The sequence below is a fragment of the Chlorocebus sabaeus genome, chromosome X (genome assembly GCF_047675955.1).
Source record: "Chlorocebus sabaeus isolate Y175 chromosome X, mChlSab1.0.hap1, whole genome shotgun sequence".
Taxonomy (NCBI): domain Eukaryota; kingdom Metazoa; phylum Chordata; class Mammalia; order Primates; family Cercopithecidae; genus Chlorocebus; species Chlorocebus sabaeus.
The window spans coordinates 24,315,622-24,341,003 of record NC_132933.1 but is presented as its reverse complement, the minus strand read 5'-3'; the positions used below and the strand labels follow the sequence as shown (position 1 = coordinate 24,341,003).

The following is a 25,382-nucleotide window of genomic DNA, read 5'->3' as shown; positions in this document are numbered from 1 at the left end:
TTTTTAATGATCAACTTCAAAGAAGTTTCTGCTTGAAAACTGACACGAGCTGAAACTTACTTGAAGTCTTGTGTTCTATCTTAAAACTTCATGCAAGTATTATATTCCACAACACAGCCATCTTTGCTATTAAAAAATGTTTTAGATCACTTAACACTGAATAAAAATCTGCTCCAGAAAGATGCCCATGCAACACTAATCCAAACATTCAGCTAAGCAGGTAGGATGTTCTAGATTCAACTTATCAAGTCCACTGTAAGGCTTGATAACAGTTTTCATGAAGGACCTGGCTTTTCCTGAGGCTAACTGGCACAATTAGGAATGAAGATAAATTGTGCTTCGATTTTTGTCTAAAATGACTTAAAATCATTCTGCCCCAGATGTGAAGAGTGATAAGCTAGGCTGCACACCAGAAACAGGGAAACATAATTTTTCATAGGGGAGGAGTGTAAGGAACTGGGAATGATGTGGTAAGGGCTGGCCTGCCTGGGAACATTTTGTTTTGCATCAGATTTGGGTAAGTCCAGTTTTTGATCACTGGCTTAATCCAAAAGTATCTGCTCTGACAATGGTGGGCCTGCGTGTGTTCGCAGTAACACATTTGGACTAAGGGTGAGGGGACTTGTAAAATGAGAAAATAATTTAAACTGACCTAAAAACAAAGAGGTATGTATGGGATGGAATTATTTGAAATCATTGTTCCACAGGGGAGCAGGGAGAACAGTTGGGGTGAATTGAAAGATAAACTAAAGAAAAATTAAATTGTTTTCAGGAGGCTAATGCCAACTATTCCAAGGCCATTTTTTATTGTTCTCTATTTTACAGCCTTTATTCTGGTCCTTCCTGAGTTCCCAATCCAGGTTATAGTTGGAATCCTAACCCCAAGAGCCATGTCACAAAATGAGTAAATAGTTGGCCACAAATGGGACAGCTAAAATAACATGAAAGATGCATAATAGACCAGAGCTTCTCAACTTTAATATGCCTATGAGTCACTTGGGAATCTTTTTAAAATGCATGTTCTCATTAAGTAGGTCTGGAGTGGGACCTGAGATTGTGCATCTAACAGGTGATCACCATGCCTGATAATCTAGACCTCTTTCCACTAATGCCCACCTCCTGGGTTCACTCTTTCAACTTTGATAGTCCCTATGCAGACTCCTGAGATTTCAGAGGAAAAGTGCAATTTGAATTTAAGGCAATCAATATTTGCTTCATTTTATCATTATATTAAGTGCTCTTTTCTGAGCACTGTGGACCACAAATAATTCTGTCTCCCTAGGCCAAACAGAAATACATCCAGACCCAAAGAAATCAGGCTATAGGCAATAAAGAAAAGAATAACTGGGGTAGAAAAGTTATCTCCAAGTTACTGATGCTCCATGACCCAACATACTAATATAGATCTAACACAATTATGGAGGACAAAAAGAACAAAATTTATCTTACTATTTTGCAAGTACTCCATTAGGAATGTTGACAGAAGTAGCTCAGTTATTACAACTAAGGGAGGTAAGTGGAAAGACTCTAAGCATGCTTCCTGGCACATAGTAACTGCTCAATAAATAATAACCTCTCAGTAAATCTTAAAACTGCCAATGGCAGTTTTCAGAAAGGCAAAGACTGGTTTTGAAAAAAGCAGAGATACATAATCAGAACCAGAAACGCTTAGAAATACAGAGAAAGACTGTAACAGAGTTCTCCAGAGAAACAGAACCACACACACACACATACACACACACACACACTATATATATACATATATGTGTGTGCGTATGTGTGTGTATATATGTATATATATACACGTATATTTATGTATGTGTATATATGTATATATATACACGTATATTTATGTATGTGTATACACACACACACACACACACGCGCGCACACACATACACATAGGAGAGAAAGAGAGATTTTAAGGAATTGGATCACATGATTGTGGGGGCTGGCAAATCCAAAATCTGTAGGGCAGGCTGAGAGGTTGGAAAGTCAGGCAGAAGTTGCTGCTTTAGTCTTGAGGCAGAATTTCTTCAGGAAACTTCAGTTTTTGATCTTAGAGCCTTCAACTGATTAGATGAATTCCACTCACATTATTGAGCATAGTTTTCTTTTACTTAAAGTTAGCTGATTGTAAATAATAACCACATCAACTAAGTACTTTCACAGTAGCACTTAGATTAGTGGTCAATTAAATAACTGAATACTACAGTCTAGGCAAATTGACACATAAAGTTATCCATTAGAGAGATCATTCTAGATTATTGGTTCTCAATATTGACTTCACATTAGAATCACTTGAGGGTTTTTTAAAATACTAAAGCCAGGCCTCAGTCTCAAGAGGTTCCAAAATGGTTAATAGCTCCCCAGCTAATTCTAATGTGCAGTGCACACATGGTGAAGAACCACTGATACAGAGACCAACATACCTCATTTTACACATAAACTGAAGCCAAGAGAAAATAGGAGATTTTGACCAGCATTCTTTAATAATAAAGGCTAGATCTGGGTTTCCTAATTCTTAACTCAATATGTTACTAACATCTACCTCTGCTTGAATAGATGAATTTCTGAAGGTATTCCATAATACAATATCTGGAAATTTTTTTAATACTTTGGTGCTGAGGTGGTAAAGAGTAGGGTGGTATCAACAAAACAAGAGTCATCATGAGGTGATGATTGTCGGAGGCAGGTAATGAGTACATGGGGGTTCTGGTACTATTTCCTTTACTTTCGTATATGTTAACAATTGTCATTAATACTGCCTATAAAATCAAAAACAAAAACAGGTAATTCCATGCCTCTGCCAAACTGCATCAGGCTATCAACTATATCTGGCTTTCACTGAGTTTGAAGAAACCCTTCCCTACTTTTCAACTCTAGCTGGAAACGTGAGAATGGTCTGTCAGTTCTAGACATTTCCCTAAAACTGTAATGAGTTATGATTCTGGGGCTGTAAACACCCCTAAAATAAAAAAAAAAGCAAAAAGTTATTTTAATATACTCTATAAACAAGTTGCTAACAAATAGAAAGTTGCCTATTAAACAGCCACAAGTTTTGGTAAGCCAACTGTATAACACAGGCTTAACCTTGGTGAGGTTGCAGAGCACACGAGACTGAATTGCCCAATATTAAGCATGGAAAGATTATAATGCTGTTGTTGAATAGAGTATGCTATAGATGTCACTTAGGTCAAGTTGGTTGATGGCACTGTTCAAGTTTCCTTAACGTTTTATAATTCTTTTTCTTGTTGCTCTATCCATTATTAAACATGGAATATTGGCATCTCCAAAACTTACTGAATTGTCTATTTCTCACTTTAATTCTGTCCATTTTTGCTTGACGTATTTTGACACTCTGTTGTTAGATCCACATATAATTGGTATTTTATAGATTGACTTTTATTATTATAACCTGCCCCTCTTTATCTCTAGTAATATTTTTGTTTTAAATTCTATTTGTGTGAGATTAGTAAAACCACTCCAGCTTTCTTAGGATTGTTGTTTGCATGGTATTACATTTTCCACATTTTTACTTTTAGTGCATTTGTATATTTGAATCTAAAGTATATCTCTTATGAACAGCAAATAGTTGAATCTTGTTTTCAAAAATCCAATTTAACAATTTCTGTCTTTTGGTTGAAGTTTTGATCATTTTACAATTATTGTAATTACTGTTTTTGTTTTTGTTTTGTTTTGTTTTTTGAGGCAGGGACTCACTCTGTCACCCAGGGTGGAGTGCAGTGGCACAATCTTGCTCATTTCAACCTCTGCCTGCTGGGATCAAACAATCCTCTCACCTCAGCCTCCCAAGCAGCTGGGACTATAGGCACATGCCACCACCCGGATAATTTTGTGTTGTTTTTTTATATAGAGACAGGGTTTCACTATGTCACCCAGGCTGGTCTTGAACTCTGGGACTCAAGTGATCTGCCCACCTCAGCCTCCCAAAGTGCTGGGACTACAAGCATCAGTCACTGTACCCGGCCTGTAATTACAATTAAAGTAGGATGTATGTCTACCATACTGCTATTTTTCTATATGGATATATTTGTTCCTCTGTTTTACTTTACTGCCTTCTTCTGTCTTAAGTGATTATTTTCTACTATACCATTTTAATTCCTTTAATGATTTTTGATAATATTTTTACTTTTCCCAGTGGTTATTCTAGGGTCGACAATATACATTTTAACATTTCAAAATCTACGTGTATATTTATACTAACTTAATTCAGTAAAATACAGATATTTGCTCCAACATAGCTCCCTTCTTTCCTCCTCCTTTGTGCCATTGTTAATGTACATATTACATCTGTATATGTTATAAACACAACAATACAGCATAAGAATTGTTTTATACAATCTTTATCTTTTAAATGAGTTAAGAAAATGAAAGAGAGAAATATAGGGTCTTTTATTAGCCTACATATTCACCATTTTTCTAATTTTTATTTCTCGCTGTGGACTTGAGTTTACTACCTAGTGTCATTTTCTTGCTCCAATATAGATCTATACCCTCTCCCCTCCTTTGTGCTATTATTATCATATATGTTACATCTTTATGTATTATAATCCCAATACAATTTTATAACTAATATTTTATGCAATTATCTTGCCAAGAAAAAATAAGATTAGATATAGATAGTTAAAACTTGAACAGCACAAGGGTTAGGAGCACTGACCCCACACGCTGTTGAAAATCCATGTATAACTCGACTCCTCAAAAACTTAACTACTAGTAGCCTACTATTGACCAGAAGCTTTACTGATAACATAAACAGTTAATTAGGACACATACATCTGACCAAGCAGGTGAAAGATCTCTACAAAGAGAAATATAAAACATGGGTGAAAACAATAATAGATAACATAAACGAATGGAAAAATAGTCCACACTCATGGAATGGAAGAATCAATATTGTTACAATGGCCATACTGCCCAAAGCAATCTACAGATTCAATGTTATTTCCATCAAACTACCAATGTCATTCTTCACAGAATTAGAAAAAACTATTCCAAAATTCATATAGAACCAAAAAAGAGCTCCAACAGCTAAAGCAATCCTAAGCAAAAAGAACAAACCTACAGGCATCACATTACCTGACTTCAAACTATACTACAAAGCTACAGTGACCAAAACAGCATGGTACTGATACAAGAACAGATGCATAGAACAATAGAACAGAACAGAGAACCCATAAATAAAGCCACACAACTACAACCAACCGATCTTTTACAAAGTCAATGAAAATTAGCAATGGGGGAAAAATACCCTATTCAATAAATAGTGTCAAGATAATTGGCTAACTATATGCATACGAATGAAACTAGACCCCTACCTATCATCAAATACAAATAATAACTTAAGATGGATTAAAGACTTGAGGGAGAGGTGGAGCAACATGACAAATAGAAAGCTCCACCAATCATCTCCCAAACAAGGATACCAAGTTAACAACTACCTACACAGAAAAAATAAAAAATTAAAAAAACACCTTCAGAAGAACCAAGAATCAGGTGAGCACTCACAGTATCTGGTTTTATATCACTGAAAGAGGCACTGAGGAGATAGAAAAAAACAGTACTGAATCATTGGCGCCACTCATCCCCCACTCCTGGCAGCCATGATATGGTGTGGAAAGTATCTCTGGGAATTGGGGGATGGAGAACACAGCAATTGTGAAGCACTGAACTCAATGCTGTCCTGTTAGAGCAGAAAGGAAAACCAGACCTAACTCAGCTGAGGCCTGCCCACAGAGGGAGCGTTTAAACCAGCCCTAGCCAGAAGGGAATTGCAGATTCCAGTGGTCTGAACCCTGGTGCCAGCAAACCTTGCCACCAAGTGCCAAAGTGCTCTTAGTCTCTAAGTAAACTTGAAAGGCAGTCTAGGCCATAAAGATTGAAAGTAGTAGGAGAATCCTAGGGCTGAACTAGGGCCAGTGGATTGGGGAGGAATGTGACAAACTGAGACACCAGCTAGGGCAGCCAAGGTAGTGCTGGCATCATCCCTCCCCTAGCCTCAGGCTGCACAACTCACAGCTCCAAAGGAAACCCCTTCCTTCCACCTGAAGAGAGGAGAGGAATCCTGGGGAGGACTTGTCTTTCATCTTGAATACCAGCTCAGTCACAACAGGATAGGCACCAGTCAGAGAAGTGAGGCCCCTAATCTAGGCCCTAGCTCCCAGATGACATTTCTAGACACACCCTGGGCAGGAATGGAAGCTGCTGCCTGAAGAAAAGGACCTAGTCCTGCCTGCATTCATCACCCACTAACTGAAGAGTCCTTGGGCCCTGAATAACCAGCAGTGATACCAAGTGATATTGTCGGGCTCTGTGACCCCACCCAAATCTCATATGGAATTTTAATCAGAATTGTAATCCCCACGTGTTGGGGGAAGGACCCTGTGGGAGATGATTAGATTATGGGGGCAGTTCCCCCATGCTGTTCTAGTGGTGAGTAAGTACTCACGAGATCTGATAGTTTTATAAAGGGCTTTTTCCCCCTTTGCTCAGCACTTCTTCCTGCCACCATGTGAAGGAAGACATGTTTGCTTCCCCTTCCACCATGATTGTAAGTTTCCTAAAGCTTCCTCACCCTGAAGAACTGTGAGTCAATTAAACTTCTTTACTTTATAAATTACCTAGTATTGGGTATGTCCTCATAGCAGCATGAGGACAGACTAATTCAGTAAATTGGTACCAGAAGTAGTGGAGCACTGCTGTGAAGAGACCCAAAAAATGTGAAAACAACTTTAGAACTAGGTAACAGGCAGAGGTTGGAACAGTTTCAAAGACAGGACAATGTGGGAAAGTTTGAAACTTCTTAGAAACTTGTTGAATGGTTTCAACCAAAATGCTGATAGTGATATGGACAATGAAGTCCAGGCTGAGGTGGTCTCAGATGGAGATGAGTAACTTGGTAACTGGAGCAAAGGTGACTCTTGTTATGCTTTAGGAAAGATCCTGGTGGCATTTTGCCCCTGCCCTAGAGATTTGTGGAACTTTGAACTTGAGAGAGATGATTTGGGGTATCTGGAGGAAGAAATTTCTTATTGCCCATATCACTATCAGCATTTTGGTCAAAGCCATTCAACAAGTCTCTAGAGAGTTCCAAACTTTCCCACATTTTCCTGTCTTCTTCTGAGCCCTCCAAACTGTTCCAACTTCTGCCTGTTACCCATTTCCAAAGTCACTTCCACATTTTCAGGTATTTTTTCAGCAGCATGCCACCCTACTGGTACCAATTGTATTAATCCTCTTTCATATCTGAGACTGGGAAGAAAAAAAGGTTTAACGAACTTACAGTTCCACATGGTTGGGAAGGCCTCACAATCATGGTGGAAGGTGAAAGGCATATCTCACATGGTGGCAGACAAGAGAAGAGAGCTTGTGCAGGGAAACTCCCACTTTTAAAACCATCAGATCTCATGGGGCTTATTCACTATCATGAAAACAGCACGGGAAAGACCTGCCCCCTTGATTCAACCACCTCCCACTAGGTCCCTCCCAGAACACATGAGAATTCAAGATGAGATCTGGGTGGGGACACAGCCAATCCACATCAGATAACAACACCCAAGTCTTTTCAAATATGCATAAAGCCTTCCCAAGAAGGATGGCTACAAAGAAATCTAGCCACTGAAGACTACAATAAATACCTAGCCCTTCAATGCCCAAACACTGAAGAACATCCACTAGCATCAACACCATCCAAGAAAACATGACCTCACCAAATGAACTAAATAAGGCACCAGAGACTAATACTGGAAAAATGGAGATATGTGACCTTTCAGAGAGAGAATTCAAAATAGCTGCTTTTAGGAAGCTCAAAGAAAACACAAAGAAAAAAATGCAGAATTCTATTAGATAAATTTAACAAAGAAACTGAAATAATTTAAAAGAATCAAGCAGAAGTTCTGGAGCTAAAAAATGCAACTGACATTCTGAAGAATGCACCAGAGTCCTTCAATAGCAGAAGCAGAAGAATTAGTGAGCTTGAAGATAGCCTATTTGAAAATACACAGTCAGAGAAGACAAAAGAAAAACAGAATTTAAAAAACAAAGCATTACTGCGGGATCTAGAAAATAGCCTCAAAAGGGTAAGTCTAACAGTAGTTATTGGCCTTAAAGAGAAGGTAGAGAAATAGATGGAGGTAAAAAGTTTATTCAAAAGGATTATAACAGAGAACTTCCCAACTTAGAGAAAGATATCAATATACAAGTAGAAAAAGGTTATAGAACACCAAGCAGATTTAACACAAAGAAGACTACCTCCAGGCACTTAAGAATCAAACTCCCAAAAGTCAAGGATTAAAAAAGGATCCTAAAAGCAGCAAGAGAAAAGAAACAAAAGACATACAATGGAGTTCCAATACATCTGGTAGCAGACTTTTCAGTGGAAATCTTATAGGCCAGGAGAGAGTGGCATGACATATTTAAAGTGCTGAATGAAAAAAAAAAAAAAAAACATACCCTAGAAAAGTATATCTGGTGAAAATACCCTTTTAAACATGAGGGAAAATAAAGACTTTCCCAGACAAACAAAAGCTGAGGGATTTCATCAACACTAGACCTGTCCTACAAGAAATGCTAAAGAGAGTATTTCAATCAGAAAGAAAAGAGCCAAGCATGATGGCTTATGCCTGTAGTCCCACTACTTTAAGAGGACAAGGCAGGTGGATCACTGGAGGCCAGGAGTTCGAGACCAGCCTGGCCAACATAGCAAAACCCCCTCTCTACTAAAAATAAAAAATATATACAAAAATTTGCTAGGCATAGTGGCACATGCCAGGTACTCCAGAGACTGAGGCAAGAGAATCACTTGAACCCAGGAAGCAGAGGTTGCAATGAGCTGAGATCGTGCCACTGCACTCCAGCCTAGACAACAGAGTGAGACCCCATCTCAAAAAAAAAAGTGAAAACTGCCATATATTTTTGGCTGGGTGTGGTGGCTCATGCTTGTATTTCCAACACTTTGGGAGACTGAGGCAGGTGGATTACTTGAGGTCAGGAGTTCAAGACCAGCCTGGCCAACATGGTGAAACCCCATCTCTACAAAAATGGAAGGAAAAGGATATTAATGAGCAATAAACAATCACCTGAAGGAGCAAAACTTACCGGTTTACAACACTGTAACTGTGGTGTGTAAACTACTCTTATCTTAATTAGAAAGACTAAATGATGAACCAATAAAAATAATTACAACTTTTCAAGACATAGTACAATAAGATATAAATAGAAATAAAAAAAACCAGTTAAAATGCAGGGGAACAAAGTTATGGCAAGTTTTTGTTAGTTTTCCTTTTGCTTGTTTGTTTATGCAAATAGTGTTAGGTTGTTATCAGCTTAAAATAATGGGTTCTAAGATAGTATTTGCAAGTCTCCTGGTAACCTAAAACCCAAAAGCATACAATGTATACAAAAAAAATAAAAAGCAAGAAACCAAATCATATCACCAGAGAAACTCATCTTCACTAGAGGAAGAAAAGAATGAAAGAAAGAAGGAAGAGAAGACCACAAAATAATCATAAAACAAATAACAAAATGGCAGAAGTCAGTCCTTAGTTATCAATAATAACATTGAATCTAAAAGGACTAAACTCTCCAATCAAAAGAAATAGACTGGCCGAATGGATGAAACAACAAGATCTTTTGATCTGTTGCCTGCACGAAACATGCTTTACCTATAAAGACACACACAGACTGAAAATAAAAAGATGGAAAAAGATATTCCATGGCAACGGAAACCAAAAAAGAGCAGGAGTCACTATACTTAGAGCAGACAAAATAGATTTCAAGACAAAAACTATAAGAGACAAAGAAGGTCACCATATAATGATAAAACAGTCAATTAAGCAAGAGGATGTAACAATTTTAAATACATATGCACCCAACACAGAAGCAGTCAGATATATAAAGGAAATATTATTAGAGCTAAAGAAAGAGGCCCTAAAACAATAATAGTTGGAGACTTTAACACTCCACTTTCAGTATTGGGCAGATCTCCAAGACAGAAAACCAACAAAGAAACACCAGACTTAATCTGCACTATAGACCAAATGGATCTAATAGATATGTACAGAACATTTCAATCAAGAGCTATGGAATACACATTCTTTTCCTCAGCACATGGATCATTCTCAAGGAAAGACCACATGTCAGGTCACAAAAACACATCTTAAAACATTCAAAAAATTTGAAATAATATCAAATATCTACTCTGACTACATGGAATAAAACTAGAAAGCAATAACAAGAGGAAATTTGGAAACTATACATGGAAACACATGGAAATCAAACAGTATCTTCCTGAATGACCATTAGGTCAATAAAGAAATTAAGAAAGAAATTGAAAATTTTCTTGAAACAAATGATAATGAAAACACAATATACCAAAACCTATGGGATACAGCAAAAGCAGCACTAAGAGGAAAGTTTATAGTTATAACTGCCAACATCAAAAAAGAAAAACTTCAAATAAACAATCTAATAATGCATCTTGAAGAACTAGAAAAGCAAGAGGAAACAAAACCCAAAATTAGTAGAAGAAAAAATAATAATAAAGATCACAGCAGATATAAATGAAATTGAAATGCAAAAGCAATTTTAAAAATCAGTGAAACAAAAATTGGGGTTTTTAAATGTTTCTTTTTTTCTTTTATTTTTCTTCAACTTTTATTTTCAGTTCAGGGATACATGTGCAAGTTTGTTACATAAGTAAATGTGTGCCACAGTCGTTTGCTGCACAAATCATCCCATCACCTAGGTATTAAGCCCAGCATCCATCAGCTATTCTTCCTGATGCTCTCCCTCCCTCTGCCCCCATCAACAGGTGCTCAGTGTGTGTTGTTCCTCTCCATGTGTCCATGTGTTCTCAACATTCAGCTCCCACTTACAAGTGAAAACATGTGTTGCTTGGTTTTCTGTTCCTGGGTCCTGTCAGGGGGCAGGGAAGGGACAGCCTCAAGATAAACAGCTAATACATGTGGGGTTTAATACCTAGGTGATGGGTTGATAGATGCAGCAAACCACCATGGCACACATTTACCTATGTAACAAACCTGCACATCCGCACATGTATCCTGAATCTTAAAATTAAATTAAATTTTAAAAAATAAAGAGGTCTATTTCACATTCAGTTTTCACCATATTGCACTGTTGTTTACCTCTCACAAGCCTCAGACCATAGGATATGAGAAAAATTAGCCCTTATTAGGAGAACCACACTACTATTTAGGGAAGACCAGAGGATAGTATTGCAAAAGGGAAGGTAGATGGGGTATGAGGCTATTAGATACATAGTATGCTAGTATGCACTGGATAATAATTGTGGAAAGGATGAAGAGAGGAAGGAGAAGGAGAGTCAGAACCAAATGAAAATATAGAGTCACTGATTACATATTATATTTCAGTAAGAAAATGGTAATAAATGTCCTTTACGTGAGCAGCCTTATAAACTCTTATAAGGTGCTTAGAAGAGTGTCTGGCATAGAGTATTCACTATATATGTTTGTTAAATACGTAAATGTTCAGCTGGGAAACTTACTAGTTGGAGATTTATGTGTTTAATTTTGACCTAAGGTTTCTATGTCTTCATCGGGAAAAGGGAGGTGGCAGCTTATACACTGAAAAATTGTGGTTAAATTTATTTTCATATATTTATGGTGGGAGTGCAAATTGGAACCAGCCTTTTGAAAAACAATTTGTCTCTATGGATAAAAATCTTTACTTTTAAAATTGAAAAACTACAATTAAACCAATTTCTAAAACTTCCAAAGTAATCCAATACATTGTTGTAGTCAAGAGATGGGTATTTGTGCATTATTAAAGTCGTTGTGAAAAGATTTATACAGGCATACCTCATTTGATTGCAAATCACTTTATTGTGCTTCACAGATTTTACATTTTTTACAAATTGAAAGTTTGTGGGAACCCTGCATCAAGCAAGTCTATTAGTGCTGTTTTTCCAACAACATGTGCTCACTTCCTGTCTCTGTGCCACATCTTGGTAATTCTCACAATATTGTAAACGTTTTCATTATTATTATATCTGTTTTGGTGATGTGTGATAAGTGTTCTTTGATGCTACTATTATACTTGTTTTGGGGTGCCACAAACTGGGCCTATATAAGACAGCAAACTTAACCAACACATGTATGTGCTCTGACTGCTCCACCAACCAGCTATTCCTCCATCTCTCTCACTCTCCTTTGGCCTCCCTATTCCTTGAGACATAGTAGTATTGAATTTAGGCCAATTAATGATCCTACAATGTCCGCTAAGTGTTCAAGTGAAAGGAAGAGTCGCACTTTAAATCAAAAGCTAGAAATGATTAAGATTAGTGAGGAAGATATGTCAAAAGTTGAGACAGGCCAAAAGCTAGACCTCTTGAGCCAAACAGCTAGCCAAGTTGTGAATGCAAATGAAAAGCTCTTGAAGGAAATTAAAAGTACTACTCCAATAAAAACACAAATGATAAGTGAAACAGTCTTATTGCTGAGAAAGTTTTAGTGGTCTGAATAGAAGATCAAACCAGAAACAACATTCTCTAAACCAAAGCCTAGAGCAAGACCCTAACTCTTCAATTCTATCAAAGCTGAGAGAGGTGAGGAAGCTACAGAAGAAAAGTTTAAAGCTAGCAGAGTTTGGTTCACAAGGTTTAAAGAAAGAAGCTGTCTCCATAACATGAAAGTGCAAGGTGAAGCAGCATGTGCTGATGGAGAAGTTGTAGCAAGTTATCCAGAAGATCTAACTAAGATAATTGATGAGAGTGGCTACACCAAATAAAAGATTTTCAGTTAAGAAGAAATAGCCTGATATTGAAAGAAGATGCCATCTAGGACTTTCATGGCTAGAGAGGAAAAATTAATGCCCAGCTTCAAAACTTCAAGAATCTGGTTAACTCTTTAGGGTCTAATGCAACTCATGTCTTTACATTGAAGCCAATGCTCATGTACCATTCTTAAATCTTAGAGCCCTTAAGAATTATGCTAAATTACATGATCAAGAAATAACCATAGAAACAGTCACCCAGCAGCCCTCACTGCTGCTCTGTCTATGGAATACTCATTCTTTTACTCCTTTACTTTCTTAATAAATTTGCATTCTCTTTAAAAAGAAAGAAGGAGCTAAATCTACTTTGCCTGTGCTCTAGAAATGAAATAACAAAGCTGGATGATAGCATATCTGTTTACACCATGGCTTATGAACATTTTAAGCCCACTGTTGAGGCCTACTGCCAAGAAAAAAAGATTCCTTTCAAAATATTACTGCTCACTGACAATGCATCTGATCACCCAAAAGCACTGATGAAGACGTATAAGGAGATTAATGTTTTCATGCCTGCCAACATAACATCTACTCTGTAACCCATGGATCAAGGAGTAATTCTGACTTTTGAAGTCTTATTATTTAAGAAATACATTTCATAAGGCTATAGTTGCCATAGACAGTGATTTGTATGATAGATCTGGGCAAAGTAAATTGAAAACCTGGAAAGGATTCATTGTTCTAGATGCCATTAAGAACATTCATGATTCCATGGAAGGAGGTCAAAATGTCAACATTAACAGGAGTTTGGAAGAATTTGATTCCATCTCTCATGGATGACTTTGAGAGGTTCAAGACTTCAGTGGAGCAAGTCACTGCAGATGTGGTAGAAAAAGCAAGAGAACTAGAATTAGAAGTAGAGCCTGACGATGTGACTGCATTGCTGTAATCTCATGATAAACCTGAATGGATAAGGAGTTGCTTCTTATGGATGGGCAAAGAAATTGGTGTGGCATGTACTCCTGGTGAAGATACCATGAACATTGTTGAAATGACAGCAAGGGATTTAGAATACTACATAAAATTAGTTTATAAAGCAACAGCAGGGTTTGAGAGGACCAAATCTAATTTTGAAAGAAGTTCTACTAGGGGTAACATGTTACCAAACAGCATTGCAGGCTACAGAAAAATCTTTCATCAAAACAATAGTCAATTGATGTGGCAAACTTCATTATTCTTTTATTTTAAGAAATTGCCACAGCCACCCAAACCTTCAACAACCACCACCTTGATCAGTCAGCCACCATCCATGTTGAGGTAAAACCCTTCATCAACAAGAGCATTATGACTCACTGAAGGTGCAGATGATTGTTAGCATTTTTCTACAATAAAGTATTGTTAATTAAGGTATGTATGGCATTTAAGACATGATGCTATCACACACTTAACAGACTACAGTATAGTGTAAGCATAACTTTTATGCACTGCAGAACTTAAGAAAAATTGTGTGACTTGCTTTATTGCAGTATGTGCATTACTGTGGTGGTTTGGAACCAAACTTGCATTGTTTCCAAGGTATACCTTCAACAACAAAAAGACAAAACCAACAAAAGAGAAAATTTTAATTCAATTATGGTACATCCACTCAGAAGAATATTCCGCAATCATTAAAAATGATAGTAGGCCAGGCAGGGGGGCTCACGCCTGTAATCCCAGCACTTCGGGAGGCCGAGGCAGGCAGATCACAAGGTCAAGAGATCGAGACCATCCTGGCCAACATGGTGAAACCCTGTCTCTACTAAAAATACAAAAATTAGCTGGGCGTGGTGGCACATGCCTGTAGTCCCAGCTACTCGGAAGGCTGAGGCAGGAGAATTGCTTGAACCCAGGAGGCGGAGGTTGCAGTGAGCCGAGATTGCGCCACGGCACTCCAGTCTGGCGACAGAGCGAGACTCCATCTCAAAAACAAAAGAAGATAGTAAAGGTAATACTGAAACATGGATAAAATTCTTATGCTGTAACCAGATAGTAAACTATTAATATATGTATAGCATGATGTATCAATCAGGGCTCTCCAGATACATAGAACCTATAGAAGATATAGCTATATATTGATATATAGATATATATAGAAAGGAATACATATATATGATTTATGCATATGAAGAGTTATATATAAATAGAATATAAACATCCTATAGAAGTTTTATATTCATAAATCCTATAAATAAGAGAGAGAGATATAGATAAAGGCATTTATTATAATGTATTATCTCACATAATAGGAAGGCTGAGAAGTCCCATAATCTATCATCTGTAAGCTGGAGACCCAGGAAAGTCAGTGGTGTAATTTGAAGACCTGAGAGCCAGAGAGCTGATGGTGTAGATTCCAGTCCAAGTCTGAAGTTCTGAGAACGAGGAGCAGCAAGGGGAAGGGAAGGTTGATGTGGTAGCTGAAGCAGTCGGGAAGAATTAATTCAAGCTTCCTTCAACTTTTTGTTCTATTCAGGCCTTCAGCAGACTAGATGATACCCACTTACACTGGAAAGAGCCATCTGCTTTACATTTTCTTAAACCATACTTAATATTCAAATTAAAATCATAACAAAGTCATAATTCTGCCTAACATAATACAACTATCCTGCATACAACCAAAAATGCATTAGCCCCTTCCCCAGAAAAGGGGAAGAAGGTAAAGCACTTGAGTGAAGTTTACTCTTCCCCTTGATTTCCCTGAACTAAAATACTCTGATATAAAATTAACAGTACTTAAACGCTATGACATAGAGTTAATACATGTTACATTACATGATAAGGGAATAAGAGAGGAAAGGAAACAAAGACATTTGCTTAGGTAGTTGCATAGACACAAATGTATTCATAACAAACTAAGAAATATTTATGACAATTAGCCCTTGTTTTTGTAACTGGTCACATGGTCATAGCTGGCATTTATAATTACCTTCATCTACCATCCATTCCATATTTATTTTGCCTTCAGTAAGCACCTCAGTTGGTCGTGGTTCTTTACTTGATGGAATGACCCAAACCTTTATTCCTAAGGGGTCTGGGTCATTAGTAGTCTGGCCTGGATTGAACTGTTGTTGTTTCAAAAATTCAAATTGTTGAATTTTCTATTGACCTTAATGACAGGGCATGGTAATACCAAAAGATGCCTAAAGGATCTCCTGTATTCCAAACATACTCTTCCTTACCTCCATTGTAAAGTAGTAGTCCAATTCCTCCTTAATAGTCAGGATCAGTCACCCCAGCCAGCACCACAACTCTTCTTTGCCTGTAGATTCAGAGGAATGAGGAGCCTAAAGTGGCTGGGAAGCAGTCTTAACTTACAGTTCAATGGAATCACTGTTTTGTCTCCTAGTGAAAGGGGTCCCCTCATTGGAACTAAGACCTTCAACCAGCAGAGCATGAAGTCATAGGAACAGGAAACAAAGTTTTACTAGTAGATCACTAGGGGTAATTAGTAATAGTGTCACTCCCATTTTCACCCCTTTATTACTGAACCCTTGAATCCTGGCTATGGGAGAAACACCACCATATATTGGGTGCTGATTCAAAGCATGTACAGCTTTGTGGAGGACCTTATCCCAGTCCTGCAAGATATCACCACCTAGTTGCCAACGTAACTAAGCTTCAAAAGACCATTCCTCAGGTCTATCAAGCCAGGTGCTTCAGGATGGTGCAAAACATGGTAAGATTAGTGAATTCCATAAGCATGGGCCCATTGCCGCACTTTTTTGCTGTGAAGTGAGTTGCTTGATCAGAAGCAATGCTGTGTAAAATATAGGACAGTGGACAGAGCATTGTGTAAGTCCACAGATGGTAGTTTTGGCAGAAGCATGACACTCATGGAAGGCAAATCCATATCCAGAGTAAGTGACTATTTCAGTAAGAAGAAAAACTGCTTCTTCCATTATGGAAGCTGTCCAGTGTAAAGAATCTGTCATCAGGTACCTAGCTGATCACCTTGGGCAATGCTGCCATATCAGGGATTTAGTGTTCATCACAGCTGATGGCAGATTAGGCACACAGCCATGGCCATAGGCATGTCAGCCTTGGTGTGTAGCAATCCATGTTGCTAAGCCCATGTATAACTTCCATCCCTGCCTCCATAGCCACTTTGTTAATGATCCCACTGAGTGATGACATGGGTGGTTGGAGAAAGACGCTAACTGGTATTCACAGAATGGGTCACCCTCTCCATTTGATTATTAAAATTTTCCTCTGCTAGGGTCAGCTATTGTTGAACATTCATACAGGACACAAATATCTTCATTTAGTTTTTCATTCAGAGAGGACTACCCACAGACCTCTTCCCAAAATATCCTTGTCATCAATTTCCCAATTATGTTCCTTCCAAGTCCCCAACCATAGAGCCACATCATTGGCCACAGCCCAATAATCAATATATAATTACACATCTGGACAATTCCTTTCAGTCAAAGTGAACAACCATGTGCACCGCTCAAAGTTCTGCTCACTGGTAGGCTTTCCCTTCACCACTATCCTTCATTGATAACCCAAACAAGGGCATAGTGCTGCAGCTGTCTACTTTCAGGTGTTGCCTGCATATTATACAGAACCATCTGTACACTAGGCCTGAGTCTTCTCTTCCTCTGTTAACTAATTGTAGGTAACTGCCCATGAGGCCTTAAGTGCAGGCTAGGAGAGAGAAGGCAATGTAACAGGAGAGGGGACCATGGGCATTTAGACCACTTCTTCATGTACCTTACTGTTTATTAGGGGCCTGCTCAGGTCCAATCACATATATACCACATCTATTTGATAATAAGTGCTCTGCTGTGTGTGTCCAACTTTATGGCTCAGTGGGTCAGACAGCAACCAGTTTGTGATGAACACCTCAGGTCACATGGTAACTTGGTGGCCCATCATTAAGCATTTAGCCTCTAAGGCCCAGTAGCAGGTCAGGAGCTGTTTCTCAATAAGAGAGTAGTTATCTGTGGAGGGTGACAGGACTTTGCTCCAAAACCCTATGCCTGCATGGTGATTCACCTATAGAGATCTACCAAAGTCTCCAAACAGCATCCCTATCTGTCACTGACCCTTCAAGCACCATTAGATCCACTGGATCATATGGCCCAAACGGCAGGGCAGCTTACATAGCAGCCTGGACCTGTTGCGGAGCCTTCTCTTATTCTGGGTCCTACTCAAAACAAGTAGCTTTTGGGGTCACTGGGTAAATGGGCCAGAGTAACATACCCAAATAAGGAATATGTTGCCTCTAAAATTCAAAATGGTCTACAAGGCATTGTGCCTATTTTCTGGTTGCAGGAGGAGCCAAATGCAGTAACTTATCCTTCATTTTAGAAGGGATATCTTGACCCCACACCACTGAACCCCTAGAGATTTTACTAATGTAGAAGGCCCCTGAATTTTTGTCAGATTTATTTCCCACCTCCTGGCACAAAAGAAGTCTTACTGCTAAGCCTAAAGTAATTGCTACTTCTCACCCACTAGTTCCAATTAGCACAATATCATCAATGTGATGGACCAGTTTGATATCTTATGGAAGGGAAAAGCAATCAAGATCTCTGTGAACTAAATTACGACATAGGCAAAAATAACAGATGCTAGTTAAGGCGGTGGAGAAAAGGGAACACATACACACTGTTGGTGGTAATGTAAATTAGTTCAGCCACTGTACAAAGCAGTTTGGAGATTTCTCAAAGAACTTAGAACCACCATTCGACCCAGTAAATCCCTTTACAAGGTATATACCCAAAGGAAAATAAAGCATTCTACCAAAAAGACATATGCATGCATATGTTCATTGCAGCACTATTCACAAAAGCGAAGACATAGAATCAACCTGGATGCCCATCAATGGTGGATGCATAAAGAAAATGTGGCACATATACACCATGAAATACTACACAGCCATTAAAAAAATAAAATCCTTTCCTTTGCAGGAACATGGATGCAGCTGGAGGCCATTATCCTAAGTAAATTAATGTACAAACAGAAAAATACTGCATATTCTCACTTATAAGTGGGAGCTAAACATTTGGTACACATGGACACAAAAATGAGAACAATAGATACTAAGGATATAAGAGGTGGAAGCAGAAAAGGGGACAAAGGTTGGGTACTATGCTCACTATCTGGGTGATGGGTTCATTCACATTCATACCCCAAACCTCAGCATCACATAATATGCCCATGTAACAAACCTGCACATGTACCCCCGAATCTAAAAGAAACGTTGAAATTATTTGAAAAATAATAATTAATTAATTAAGTTTTGACATAGGACTGAAGAGATGATATGCCTGTGAGGTATAATAGTGAAGGTATATTGCTGGCCTTGCCAGCTGAAGGCACACAGTTTCTGGTGAGCCTTATGGGCAAGGATGGAAAAAAGAATTTTTCAGGTTGATAGTTGCATATCAAGTATCAGGGGATGTGTTAATTTGTTCAAGCAATGAAACCACATCTAGTAGAGCAACTGCAATTGGAGTCACCACCTGATCAAGCCTATGACAATCCACTGCCATTCTCCAAAATACACCTGCTTTCTGCATGGGCCAAATAAGCAAGGTGAATGTAGATGTGGTGGCAGCCACCAACCTTGAATCCTTTAAGTCCCTGATGGTGGCACTTATCTCAGCAATCCCTCCAGGACTGTAGTATTGCTTTTGTTTTACTAATTTCCTAGGTAGATACAGTTCAAGTGGCTTCATACTTGGCTGTTTCCACCATAGTAGTACCCAGTCTGTAAGCTCAGGGAACCGAAATGGAGATTTTTCCAGCTGCTGAGCATGTCTATTCCAATTACGCATTCCAGAACTGGGCAAATAAACACAAGACGAGTTCAGGGACCTACTGGACCTACTGTAAGATGGACATGAGCTAAAACTCCACTGATCACCTGACCTCCATAAGCCCCTATCTGACTGGTAGGCCACAGTGACATTTTGGGTCTCCTGGAATTGGTGTCAGTTCAGAACCAGTGTTCGGTAGTTCCTGGAAGATCTGATTATTTCCTTTTCCTCAATATACAGCTATTGTGGTAAAAGGCCATGGGTCACTTTGCGGAAGCTGGGAGAAAGATTAATAGTACAAATTTCTGATAGTGTACAAGGCCCTTCCTCAAACGGACCACACCTTTCCTTCATTCAAGTGGTTCTGGTTCTACAAACTGGCTCAAGTCTGGGAACTGATGAAGGAGCCATCACTCTCTGTTTTTATTATTAAAATTAGACTTTCGTTCAATTGACCCAGAACTATCCTGCTTATACAGATCAAGTAAGAATTTAGTACCATTCTTATCTATTTTGCTTCTAGAAAAACCATGATTAACTAACCAAAACCATTGGTCTGGGTGAGTCACGTTATTTTGCTGCTGTGACTCTGCTGTCCATTATGGTAGCCATGCTCACCTTTGGCAACTGAGTCCTGCTACTTGGCCCCTGCTACCTGGCACCCAATTATTCCTATTGCATTTAGGTTTCCAAATTCAGTAGCTACAGTTTTCACTGTAAGGTCTGGCCTACAAAGAAGAGTGATCACAGAGCTCTTTAAAGATGTCAGCACTCCCCTCATACATTTATTTCTCACAGTATTGGTGAAAGGTATGTCTTCTGGACCCTCCCAGTGTGGGTGAGTAGGTCTTAAATGATAAATTCACTCTCATATTTCAATCTCCCTAAGACTTTTAATTCCTTTCTGTACATTAAACCAAGGCAGATCTGGCATTTCCAGTTCTCTCACTGTGGGTCACCTTTTTGTCCATGTGTCAGCCAATCAAACAAATAAAATACTAAAGTCTTTTCAGACTCCATGAGCTTCAATATTAAATGCAGAATCTCTGCTTAGTGAGCCTGTAAATTTTGCCTGATCCAACTTTATGTTCCTTTCACCATTATCCCACATCCTTAGTATCCATTCCCACACAAGTTCCCCAGATTTCTACTTATATAAATTGGAAAATTCAAGTAGTTCTTTTGGAGTTTAGTCCACCTTTTCATGGGTCATACTTTGTACCTCATGTTTAGGGGCCTGTTATGACTTGACTGTAGTTATAAGTCTAGAAGCAAAGAGGGGTGGTGGGATAGTGGGTCCTGAAGAGAGTCAGCAGTGTCTTGGATGGCAAGTGCCTCAGGAGAGGCCATTCATTTCCTCAGGCAATGCAAGGTTACTCCCTTCAGATGGGCACGGAAAGGCCAACATTACTGGGGGTGGAGAGGTTGATATCACTGGGGGCAGGGATGCTCCTGCTACTAGGCATAGGGAGGTCACTTCTACTGGGGATAAGGAGACCACTTCCTTTGAGAATGGGGGAAGGGCTGCTCACACTGGTGGTGAGGAGACTTCTTCCCCTAACACAGAAGTTTCACCAAAATTTAAGGGTTAAATGTCCCCAGCTTCATCCGGGTCTTCCCATACACCTTCATTCCAACTTACAGAATCCCATTCTTCCCCAGCCAATGCCCTCACGTTAACAGTAGACACCCAGCAAGGCTAGGAACTCAGTGCAAGTTGAAATTCAGCAAGAGGCAGAATATGTTTGATTTTCAGCAATCTTATCCCTGTAGCTACAGGAGATAAGGGTCTTCTTTGGGGCACACATAAAAAGCCTTCAAGAGCTTTGAAGAGAGTAGTGGTTCTCCCAGCACGGAGTTTGACATCTGAGAACAGACAGACTGCCTCCTCAAGTGGGTCCCTGACCCCTGAGTAGCCTAACTGGGAGGCACCTCCCAGTAGGGGCCTACTGACACCTCATATGGCTGGATGCCCCTCTGAGACGAAGCTTCCAGAGGAAGGATTAGTCAGCAACATTTACTGTTCTGCAATATTTGCTGTTCTGCAACCTCCACTGGTAATACCCAGGCAAACAGGGTCTGGAGTGGACCTCCAGCAAACTCTAACAGACCTGAAGCTGAGGGTCCTGACTGTTAGAAGGAAAACTAACAAACAGAAAGGACAGTCACACCAAAATTCCATCTGTACATCACCATCATCAAAGACCAAAGGTAGATAAAACCACAAAGATGGGGAGAAACCAGAGCAGAAAAGCTGAAAATTCTAAAAACCAGGGTGCCTCTTCTCCTCCAAAGGAACACAGCTCCTCGCCAGCATCAGAACAAAGCTGGACGGAGAAGGACTTTCACAAGTTGAGAGAAGAAGGCTTCAGACGATCAGTAACAACAAACTTCTCCGAGCTAAAGGAGGATGTTTGAACCCATCGCAAAGAAACTAAAAATCTTGAAAAAAGATTAGATGAATGACTAACTAGAATAAATAGTGTAGAGAAGACCCTAAATGACCTGATGGAGCTGAAAACCATGGCACGAGAACTATGTGATGCATGCACAAGCTTCAGTAGCCAATTTGATCAAGTGGAAGAAATGGTATCAGTGATTGAAGATCAAATGAATGAAATTAAGCTAGAAGAGAAGTTTAGAGAAAAAAGAGTAAAAAGAAATGAACAAAGCCTCCAAGAAATATGGGACTATGAGAAAAGACCAAATCTACGTCTGATTGGTGTGCCTGAAAGCGATGGGGAGAATGAAATCAAGCTGGAAAATGCTCTTCAGGATATCATCCAGGAGAACTTCCCCAACCTAGCAAGGCAGGCCAACATTCAAATTCAGGAAATACAGAGAATGCCACGAAGATACTCCTCAAGAAGAGTAACTCCAAGACACATAATTGTCAGATTCACCAAAGTTGAAATGAAGGAAAAAATGTTAAGGGAAGCCAGAGAGAAAGGTCGGGTTACCCACAAAGGGAAGCCCATCAGACTAACAGCAGATTTCTCAGCAGAAACTCTACAAGCCAGAAGAGAGTGGGCGCCAATATTCAATATTCTTAAAGAAAAGAATTGCAACCCAGAATTTCATATCCAGCCAAACTAAGCTTCATAAGTGAAGGAGAAATAAAATCCTTTACAGACAAGCAAATGCTGAGAGATTTTGTCACCACCAGCCTGACTCAAAAGAGCTCCTGAAGGAAGCACCAAACGTGGAAAGGAACAACTGGTACCAGCCACTGCAAAAACATGCCAAATTGTAAAGACCATCAATGCTAGGAAGAAACTGCATCAACTAACAAGCAAAATAGCCAGCTAACATCATAATGACAGGATCAATTCACACATAACAATATTAACCTTAAATGTAAATGGGCTAAATGCCCCAATTAAAAGACATAGACTGGCAAATTGGATAAAGAGTCAAGAACCATCAGTGTGCTGTATTCAGGAGGCCCATCTCATGTGCAGAGACACACATAGGCTCAAAATAAAGGGATGAAGAAAGATCTACCAAGCAAATGGAAAACAAAAAAAAGCAGGGGTTGCAATCTTAGTCTCTGATAAAACAGACTTTAAACCAACAAAGATCAAAACAGACAAAGAAGGCCACTACAGAATGGTAAAGGGATCAACTCAACAAGAAGACCTAACTATCCTAAATATATAGATACCCAATACAGGAGCACCCAGATTCATAAAGCAAGTCCTTAGAGACCTAAAAAGAGACTTAGACTCCCTCACAATAATAATGAGAGAATTAACCACCACACTGTCAATGTTAGACAGATCAACAAGACAGAAAGTTAACAAGGATATCCAGGAATTGAACTCAGTTCTGCACCAAGCGGACCTAATAGATAACTACAGAATGTTCCACCCCAAATCAACGGAATATACATTCTTCTCAGCAACACATCACACTTATTCCAAAATTGACCACTTAGTTGAAGGTAAAGCACTCCTCAGTAAATGTAAAAGAACAGAAATTATAACAAACTGTCTCTCAGACCACAGGGCAATCAAACTAGAACTCAGGATTAAGAAACTCACTCAAAACCACTCAACTACATGGAAACTGAACAACCTGCTCCTTAATGACTACTGGGTACATAACAAAATGAAGGCAGAAATAAAGACGTTCCTTGAAACCAATGAGAACAAAGACACAACATACCAGAATCTCTGGGACACATTTAAAGCAGTGTGTAGATGGAAATTTACAGTATTATATGCCCACAAAAGAAAGCAGGAAAGATCTAAAATTGACACCCTAATATCACAATTAAAAGAACTAGAGAAGCAAGAGTAAACACACTCAAAAGCTAGCAGAAGGCAAGAAATAACTAAGATCAGAGCAGAACTGAAGGCCATAGACACACAAAAAACCCTTCTAAAAAGTCAATGAATCCAGGAGCTGGTTTTTTAAAAGATCGATAGACTGCTAGCAAGACTAACAAAGAAGAAAAGAGAGAAGAATCAAATAGATGCAATAAAAAATGATAAAGGGGATATCACCACCGATACCATAGAAATACAAACTACCATCAGACAATACTATAAACACCTCTATGCAAATAAACTAGAAAATCTAGAAGAAATTGATAAATTCCTGGACACATATACCCTCCCAAGACGAAACCAGGAAGAAGTGGAATCCCTGAATAGACCGATAACTGGCTCTGAAATTGAGGCAATAATTAATAGCCTACTAACCAAAAAAAGTCCAGGACCAGACGGATTCACAGCCGAATTCTACCAGAGGTACAAGGAGGAGCTGGTACCATTCCTTCTGAAACTATTCCAATCAATAGAAAAGGAGGGAATCCTTCCTAATTCATTTTATGAGGCCAACATCATCCTGATACCAAAGATTGGCAGACACAACAAAAAAAAGAGAATTTTAGACCAATATCCCTGATGAACATTGATGCAAAAATCCTCAGTAAAATACTGACAAACTGAATCCAGCAGCACATCAAAAAGCTTATCCATCACGATCAAGTTGGCTTCATCCCTGGGATGCAAGGCTGGTTCAACATACGCAAATCAATAGATGTAATCCATCATATAAACAGAACCAAAGACTAAAACCACATGATTATGTCAATAGATGCAGAAAAGGCCTTTGAGAAAATTCAACAGCCCTTCATTCTAAAAACTCTCGATAAACTAGGTATTGATGGGATGTATCTCAAAATAGTAAGAGCTATGTATGACAAACCCACAGCCAATACCATACTAAATGGGCAAAAACTGGAAGCATTCCCTTTGAAAACTGGCACAAGACAGGGATGCTCTCTCTCACCACTCCTATTCAACATAGGGTTGGAAATTCTGACCAGGGCAATAAGGCAGGAGAAAAAAATAAAGCGTATTCAGTTAGGAAAAGAGGAAGTCAAATTGTCCCTGTTTGCAGATGACATGATTATATATTTAGAAAACTCCATCATCTAAGCCCAAAATCTCCTGAGGCTGATAAGCAACTTCAGCAAAGTCTCAGGATACAAAATCAAGGTGCAAAAATCACAAGCATTCTGACATACCAACAACAGTCAGAGAGCCAAATCATGAGTGAACTCCCATTCGCAATTGCTTCAAAGAGAATAAAATATCTAGGAATCCAACTTACAAGGGATGTGAAGGACCTCTTCAAGGAGAACTACAAACCACTCCTCAAGGAAATAAGAGAGGACACAAACAAATGGAAGAACATTCCATGCTCATGGATAGGAAGAATCAATATCGTGAAAATGGCCATATTGCCCAAGGTAATTTATAGATTCAATGCCATCCCCATTAAGCTACCAATGACTTT

At 38.9% G+C, this 25,382-nt stretch overlaps 1 long non-coding RNA gene across 1 annotated transcript in view; it reads right to left on the bottom strand.

Moving 5' to 3' along the window:
- LOC119620946 (uncharacterized) overlaps nt 1-16,096 on the bottom strand; it is a 49,249-nt gene extending 33,153 nt beyond the window's left edge. The window contains exons 1-2 of the long non-coding RNA XR_012091835.1: nt 15,987-16,096; nt 15,050-15,179 (exon numbers count right to left, since the gene is read on the bottom strand). This is a non-coding gene — a long non-coding RNA (uncharacterized lncRNA). The remainder of the gene's footprint in view (nt 1-15,049; nt 15,180-15,986) is intronic.
- Between the last annotated feature and the right edge of the window lie 9,286 nt (nt 16,097-25,382).